Below are 9,154 nucleotides of genomic sequence, written 5' to 3' on the forward strand. Positions count from 1 at the left end.
TCTCTGGTCAAATTAAAATAAATTAATTAATAAGCAAAAGATAAAAGAAAACAAAGAAAAAAAGAGTTCAGAACTGAATACATTCTTCAAGATATAATTAAGCCAGTAATAAAGAGGTCATTTTTTATTATCACTTTCCCTGCTGATGCAGCCTAGGGTCTCTTCTTTCTGGCTGTCACCTTAAACTATTATTTTTTAAAAATAATTATTTATTTTATTTTATTTATTCATTCATTTATTTTTTAATTTGACCAGCAAGAGACAGAGGTTGAGAGTAAGAGAGAGAGGAAGTGAGAAAGCAAGCCACCAGATTCAGGACTAGAACCCTGGTCGGCCATGTGGGAGTGAGTGTCCAGCGACTTAACCACCACTCCACCTGCTGGTCCCACCTTACACTATTATTTCATACTCAGCTTCTTGAAGACTAAGAGCCCAACCTCCCCCATACTTCTCCGGATCACTCCAGCATAGGCAAGACATCCACACACTTCCCTTTTACTTCAATGTGCATATACTCTCTTTCCTTGGTGCTATCATTCTCCAAAAATTTCTGTACTGGTTTTCATCATCTGATTCATGTTCCTTTCTCCTTATACAACTGTCATTATAATATCCCATATAGGGACCAGCAGTTGGGGTAATGGCTATGTCACTGAACTCCCATGTAGTCAACTGTGGTTCGAGTCCCAGACCCAGTGGCTTAAACTCACACCAGGCATGTGTGCATGCATGCCCAAGATCCTGAGAGGAGAATGGAGGAAAAGGGATTGCGGTGTGGCCATTCCCCCTGGGGGGTGATTTCTCGCTTTCTGTCTCTCTGTTTCTCACTGTCTTTCTGGCACATTCGTGTGCCCTATAGCAAAAAAACCTCTCCAAATAAATAAATAATATCCCATATGATATGTGGCCCTCCAGTAACTGTTTATCCTCTGCCTTCTCAGAAAGCTTTCCTTGTGCACTGACCAAATACCACTCTCTGACTTAAGAGATTAGTTTACAGTGTCTACGTTTAACTTTTCCTAGATAGCTCAAGCCCCACTTTATCTTACCTGGAATTTGATCGGCAGAGATTTGTGAGCAGAACAAGTACAGAAGTGAAATGGAGAGGGCAGGATAGTCCACATCGATTCAATGTGTGCATCAGTGTGGTTTGAGCAAAAGAAGCATCTTCTGAGGTCCTCATTAGACTTCTTCTCTCATTCTAGAAATTTCCATTTACTGGTGGAATGGCACAGAACATATTGCCCTGACAGTTATCGTTGTTTGTGCTAATCACCCTGCTGACAGAGCAGCTCCTGGAGCCACAGGGCATATGATTCTGTAATGCTCTCACCATCTGAGTTCAGACTTTGAGTCCATCAACACTTATCAGAACAGAGTAAGGACTGACTGTTGTTAGCTTCTACTAGTTGGGTCTTCGAGTCATGTATAAATATCCTCTGGCTCTAAGCGCATATTCTACTCAACCCTCTATCCCAATAAGAGAGCTTAGACGATAGGAATTTCCATTTATATTGCCTGACTTGAAGCTAAACTTAATACTAGCATAATTGTCAATGATTCAGTCAAAAGAAAATCTGTTTTGGACCACTTAAGGTCCTTTCTTCTTATCTTTTTACCTCCTTCACTACTTAATCAAATATGAATTTGGCTTACCCAGTCAAGACTGCATAAATATTTCATTACCACTAATCATGGGGCTTACAATAAAGACAGATTTAGTCTGATGTAAGACGATCGTGAGAGAAAAGGAGTACCATCCGTGAGAGATGAAACATCTTCCCAACTCAGAGGACCTATGTTGTCAGCTGGAGCAAACTGAGAAACCTAAATAGATGGCATCAGGGATTCCAACCCAGAGGATGCATCCTGAATCTCTCCTGGAGACCATTACTTAAGATGTCAATTAGGCTGTGCTGAATGCATTGAGCTACACATCTCCATATGACTTTATTTGGAGTTTGTTCATAGCAGTCAGGGAAATGAGATATTTTAGGGAGTGTGACTCTGAAGTTATCAGGGGAATATTCTCTCTGGGGGCCAATTAACTAGAAAGAGAAATAATTTCTAGAATCCTTGGATTGTTTTTTATTTTGGAACCCATCTCTCTCTAGTCCCTTTCCATCCAATCCCTTTGAGAAGATAGTCTGAGAAATAATCTAGTCTTCTTTTGTCTTGAGGATTTTCCAGGTGCTATATCATAAAAAGGAAAACCAAGGAAGAGAGGCAGGCAATTCCCACATGGGGTGTTGGCCATAGTCCACTCTGTATACTTCATCAATATGTATAGAGACTTCAGATACGGAAGCAAAAGAAGAAATGGCTTATCCTTACATCACTTCCTTAACCTCACATCCCAATCTCAAATCTTATCCTTCCTCTCTACTGTAAGGTTATGTTGAGCTAGTCTTTTTTTTCTTCATCTCAACTCAGATACCAAAATGGTTTGCTTCCCTGCAGTTATCTTAGCTGTCTGTATATTATTGCTGATTTTTTTTAGTAGCTCTAATGTAACATCACTGTCTTCAAAATCTACTGTCTACCTCTTTTACCTAGTGCTCTCCTTTATACCAGAATAGACTATCTCTCTAGTTATGACAGTTGTGACACTTTGTGTCATTTATTTATTTATTTGACTAATATTTGATTAAAATGTCTCTGTTTTATAGCCTGTATTTTACAGCATGTGTTCAGTGATTAATAAGTAAGCAGGATTGCTTGCCCCCAGGACTCACAGACACAACAAACACGTCAAACTGTGTTAAGGGTTTATATTAATCAATATTCTTTTTTTTTTTTTTAAGGTTTTTGTGATAGGGTGTGTTTGCTCACCAGAGAGACAGTGAGAGGGAAAATGAGAAATCCACTCCCTAGTAGGGATGGCCACACCCCAATCTCTTCTTTCCATTCTCTTCCTGGGATTTTGGGCAAGCATGTACATGTGCTCACTGTGATTTTCAAACACCAGGACTGGGACTCAAGCCATGGTCAATTATGTGGGATTCCAGCACCTTAACTCCAGTGCCACCTGCTGGTTCCATTTATCAGTATTCTCTAAGTACAAGTGACACAAAACAGAATGTATATCATCTTAAAGGAGGGGTCTAGAATTGCAACAACAGGGATCAGCAGATGGCGTAATGGTTACACCTCTGGATTTTCAGATAGTCAACAAAAGTTCGAGTCCTAGACCTGGTGACTTAGAACTCATGCCGGGTGCATTTGAATGCATGCCCAAAAGCCTGAGAGGAGAATGGAGGAGAAGGGATTGCAGTGTGACTATTCCCCCTGCTATCCTCCCTATGGGGGTGATTTCTAACTTTCTGTCTCTCTGACTCTTTGCGAGCTCACACGCTTTAGCAAAAATCTTTCTCTAAAACAAAAAAAAAGAAAGAAAGAAAGAAAGAATTGCAGTAGCAAGGGGTAGAACTGATCTCAAAATCAGCTAAATCTAGTTACTTGGATAACGTCAGTGCTTTCTTTTCTCATTTTCATCTTCGCTTGATTCACTGTTTTGATATCATTCTCTCAGGCATTTCTATACAGAAGGTCCATGCAACATCTGGAAACCGTAATGCCATACTAATGCCTTGAAAGCCAACATTCCTCCACTTCCAGGTTAGAAAACTCCAGGGACATAGGGCAGACAGGTGGCATGGTGGTTAAGGGTGCTGGACTCCCATATGGCCAACCAGTTTGAGTCCTAGACCTGGCAGACAAAATCTCCAACAAGGCTTTTCCCAGTGGGCCAACCATTGGAGGAATTACTCTGTGGTAGTCCCATTATACCATATATAAGGAAAACCTTTTTTAAAAAATTACAACTAAGTTGAGATCTCTAAATTACAGTAAGGGTTATCCAGGTAATAGAAGACAAAGAGAGGTCCAGCTAATGACAGATGCATGAACAGAGGACCTGCAAGCTTTAGAATAATCTCAAACAATCTAATATACATATAATTGAGCAGAGACAGGAGGGACAGAAGAAATATCTAAAGAAATGAAAGGGATCAGGACCAGCAGTTGGCGAAATGGCTATGTTGCTGGACTCTCATGTAGCTGACTGCAGTTCAAGTCCCAGATCCAGTGGCTTAAACTCACGCCAGGTGCATGTGTGTGTGTAACCAAGATCCGGAGAGGAGAATGGAGGAGAAGGGATTGTGGCATCGCCATCTGCCCTGAGGGGTGATTTCTCACTTTCTGTCTCTCTGTCTCTCCCTCTTTCTGGCGAGTGCACATGCCCTATAGCAAAAACCTCTCCAAAAAAAAAAGGAAAGAAAGAAAGAAAGAAAGAGAAAGAAAGAAAGAAAGAGAAAGAAAGAAAGAAAGAAGAAAGAAAGAAAGAAAGAAAGAAAGAAAGAAAGAAAGAAAGAAAGAAAGAAAGAAAGGAAGGAAGGAAGGAAGGAGAAAGAGAGAGAGGGAGAGAGAGAAAGAGAGAAAGAGAGAGAAAGAAAGAAAAGGGATCAATCAGTGGTGGTGGTTAAAGTGGCTGGATTCCACATGAATGACTGTGTGGTTCAACCCCACACCTGGCAGCTTGAAAAAAACACTGGATGTGTGCATGTGTGCCCTGAAAGGAGTGAGAAGAAGGAGAAAGGACTGTGAAGTGACCCTCCCCGATAGGGAGTGCTTTCTCACTTTGTCTCTTTCTCCAGTAAGTGCACATTCCTTCTAACAAATGAAGAAGAAGGGGAAGAAATAAGAGGAAAAGAAGAAGAAATTATTAACCAATTTGATGCTGAACAGCCTACTGAAGAAAAACAGAATACATATCTTTCAAATGTACATGGAAAATTGATCAAAATAGACCATATTCTGGGCCATAATAAAAGGATAAATCAATTTAAAAAAAATTAAAGTCACTTGGGTCAGCTACATAGTCTAGTGTATAATCTAGTGGTAAAGAGAGACAGATCCCACATGGACAACCAAATCTCACCCCCAGTGATGTGAAACACACATTAGGAATGTGTGCATGCATGCCCCAAATCTTGGGAGAATGGAGGAATGGAAAAGAAGTATGACCATACCCCACAGGGTATGTCTCTCTCTCTCTTCTCTCTCTCTTCTCTCTCTCTCTCTCTCCCTCTCTCTCTCTCTCTCTCATCCCTCTCTCTTCCTGGAGAGGACACACAACCTCTGACAATAAAATTAAAAATCAAATACTTTTGGGGTTGGCAAGTTGTGTAGTGGTAAGGCACTGGACCTCCACATAGTAGTCCACTGTTCAAGTCCCAAACCTGGCATCTTGAAACTCACACCTGGAGTGAGCATGCCCAAAATCCCAAAAGAAGAATGGAGAAGAGATTGGAGAAGAGCTTGCCATTCCCCCAGGAGGTGATTTCTCACTTTCTGTCTCTGTCTGTCCAGCAAGCACATGCACCCTATAGCAAAAATCTCTCCTAAATAAATAAATAACAAATCGAGGATATAAAAATTCACCATCTTCAACATTTCACATTATGTTGTGAACATTCTAAATCTGCTCCAGTTGTTATTCTGCAAGTATGTACTGAATTGTCTATGACATTCTTTACTGTGAAGTACAGTTCTAAAGAAAGACATATTGATTAAAAATCAGGCAACAAACAATTTCATAAATCAAAAAAGATAGGCTTAACATAACCAATGAAAGAGAAGTGAGTAATTTCCATGTAGAGGACTGTAGGAGCTAAGAGTTTATAATCTGAAAAAATCTATGGGCATCAATCATCAGTCTAGTTAGGGATAGGTAAAACTGTACATAACAATAGCTGATTAAGAAGAAATAGAAAATGAATATTTTCACTCACACACTATGAGTTCTTCTAAGACCATAGTACTGCACGGTGCATAAGGAAATAAACTCTTGAAAAAAGCAAAGATAAAACAAAATTGGGGGACCAGCAGTTGGTGTAATGGCTATGTCACTGGACTCCCGTGTAGTCAACCATGGTTCGAGTCCCAGTACCAGTGGCTTAAATTCAAGCTGGGTGTGTATGCATGCGTGCCCAAGATCTTGAGAGGAGAATGGAGAAGAAGGGATTGTGGCATGGTCATCCCCCCTGGGGGGTGATTTCTCTATCTCTCTCTGTCATTCTGGTGAGTGCATGTACCCTATAGCAAAAACCTCTCCAAAAAACAAAAAAAAATGTAAAGAGATGTTTAAAAGTGAAAACATGGTAAACCCAGTGATTTGGTGATTTATAGGCTTTACAAAATTCTTGATTTTAGCCTTCTTTTTAAAATTTATTCCAAAGAAAGACTCAACTGCAACATTTTGGACCTTTCCTCCATTGTCTAGTTTTATACAATGAGTAAGGGATATAATTATATAAATTGGAATTTGTGGAGACAACTGTCTCAAATAATTGATGGCTTTGTATTTAAACCTGCATGTTTTAAATTGTTGAATTTAGTTCCAACATTTAATATTATTATCAATATGTGTGGACTTATTCTTCTTTTCTAGTTGTTTTGTGTTCTCTTGCTTCTATTTGTTTCTCTTTAGCTTTCCTGGTATAGTAATCCTTTAAATATTTCCTGGAGAGCTGATTTCATTTTGGTGAATTCTTTCAGTATTTGTTTATCTGAGAATGATTGTATTTCTCCTTCCCATTTGAAGGATAATCTTGATGGGTATAATACTCTTGGCTGAAATTGCCTTTCTTTCATTTTAAATATGTCTTCCCATTCTTTCCTTGCCTGCATTGTTTCAGCTAAGAGATCCAATGTTAGTGAAATGGGATAACCTTTTTAAGTAACTTGATGATTCTCTCTTGCCATTTTATAATTTTGTCTTTGTCTTTATTTTTGCACCAATTTTGCTGATATTGCTTGGAGAGGATCTTTTTATGTTATATCTATTAGGTGTCCTTCATATCTCCTGGATTTGGATGTCCACATCCCTCTAAATTTGGAAAATTTTCAGCTGATATATTATAAAAGATGTTTCCTATGCCTTTACCTGTCTCTTCACTTTCTGGAATACCTATTATGCATATTTTTGGCCATTTAATAGTGTCTAGGATTTTCCATATATTGTCCTCATTTTTAATGGTTATTCCATTATTTTCATTTGCTTGGCCCAAAATGGAGGTATTGTCTTCAGGTCAGAGATTCTTTCTTCTATGTGGTCTAATCTGCTGTTGATAACTTTCAAGGTAGGTTTTGATTTTTTTCAAATGTATTCTTTTTTTTTTTTTTTTTTTTTAAGAGGTTTTTGCTATAGGGCATGTGCACTCACCAGACAGAGAGAGAGAGAAAGAGAGATAGAAAGTCACCGGGTCCGGGACACAAACCGCAGTCGACTATGTGGTAGTCCCGCGACATAGCCATTACATTAACTGCTGGTCCCTCTCAAATGTATTCTTTATCTGTAAAAGTTCTGTTTCATTCTTTTTCAGTGTGTCAGTCTCTTTATGGGCTTTCTCCTCCATGTCATGAAAGGATTTTTCTCATCTCCTGCGATTGGTTCTCTGTTTCCTTTTGCATCTTGTTGAATATTGTCACAATAAATATTCTGAATTCTTTTTCTGATATTTCTGCAGTCTTTTGTGTTTTATCCATTACTGGTGAAGAGTGAGGATCTTTTCTTTTCTTTTTTTTTTTTTGAGAGGTTTTTGCTATAGGGAACGTGCACTCTCCAGAAAGAAAGAGAGATACAGAGAGACAGAAAGCGAGAAATCACCCCCCAGGGGGGATGGTCACACCACAATCCCTTCTCCTCCATTCTCCTCTTGGGATCTTGGGCACACACACACACGCGCCCGGTGTGAGTTTAAGCCACCGGGTCCGGGACTCGAACCGCGGTCGACTACGTGGGAGTCCAGCGACATAGCCATTACTCTAACTGCTGGTTCCCAGAACTATTAGTTCTGACATGATTTAATTATATCAAGATACATGAATTTAACTTTAATTTTTATGTAGGCAAACTACATTTTTGTCCATTCTATTGTGTGCTCAGATAACATCTCTCTCTTACATTCTTTTCTTGACTCAAATGAAATATTAACCTAAGATCAACGTGGAAGAGAAAAACAACTGAGATGAATATCATTACTAAAATACCAATAAATTTGTCAAACTCAAAAAAAAAAGAACTAAACAAATTTGGAAAAGTTGCAGGACACAAAATTAATACACAACAGTCAGTCGTTTCTATACAGCAACAACAAACAGTCTGAAAAGGAAATTAATAGAATAATCCCATTTACAATAGCATTAAAAAGAATAAAATATTTAGGAATAAATTTAACCAAAGAAGAAAGAGACACGTACACTGAAAACTAGAAAATGTTGCTAAAAGAAATGAAAGACACCAATAAATAAAACGAGGCATTCAGTGTTTATGAATTGGAAGACTTATTAAAGACACCAATAAATAAAACAAGGCATTCAGTGTTTATGAATTGGAAGACTTAAAACTGTTAAGATGTCAAAACTGCCCAATGTGATCCATACATTTAAAATAACTCCTGTCAAAATCCTAATGGTGTTTTTTTCCCTAGAAGTAGGAAAACCCACCCTCAGTTCATATGGAATGTCAAGGGACCTCAAATAACCAAAACAATCTATAAAATGAACAGAATGGGGGGAGGAGGGAGGCAGCAGGTGGCATGGTGGTTAAAATGCTGGACTCCCACATGGCCGATCCCAATTTGAGTCCTGGACCTGGCAACCTGAAAATCACACCAAGAATGTGTATGTGTGCATGCCCAGAATCTCAGGAGGAGAATGGAGAAGGGACTGCCGCATGGCCATACCCCCTGGAAGGTGATTTCTCACTTTCTCTCTCATTGTCTCTCTCTGTCTCTCTCTAGCAAGTACACATATCCAGTGGTAAAAACCTTTATAAAGTTTGAGTCTCACCCTTCCTGATTTCAAAACTTACAACAAAATAATGAAAGTGATATAGTATCGGCATCAGGACATACATATAGACCAATGGAACAGAATTGAGAAACCAGAAATAAACCCTTAAATACATGTCAAGTGATTTTCAAGAGTGTCAAGACCATTCAATGGGAATAGTCTTTTCACCAATGCTGGGAAAACCGAATATCCACATGCAAAAGAATTAAGCTAAACCCTTAGCTTATATCACATGCAAAAATTCACTGAAAATAGATTTTAAAAATCTGCATGTAAGAGCTCAAACTATAAAAACTCT

Source organism: Tupaia chinensis, unplaced genomic scaffold (assembly GCF_000334495.1).
Source record: "Tupaia chinensis unplaced genomic scaffold, TupChi_1.0 Scaffold000279_1, whole genome shotgun sequence".
In the NCBI taxonomy this organism is placed as follows: Eukaryota; Metazoa; Chordata; class Mammalia; order Scandentia; family Tupaiidae; genus Tupaia; species Tupaia belangeri.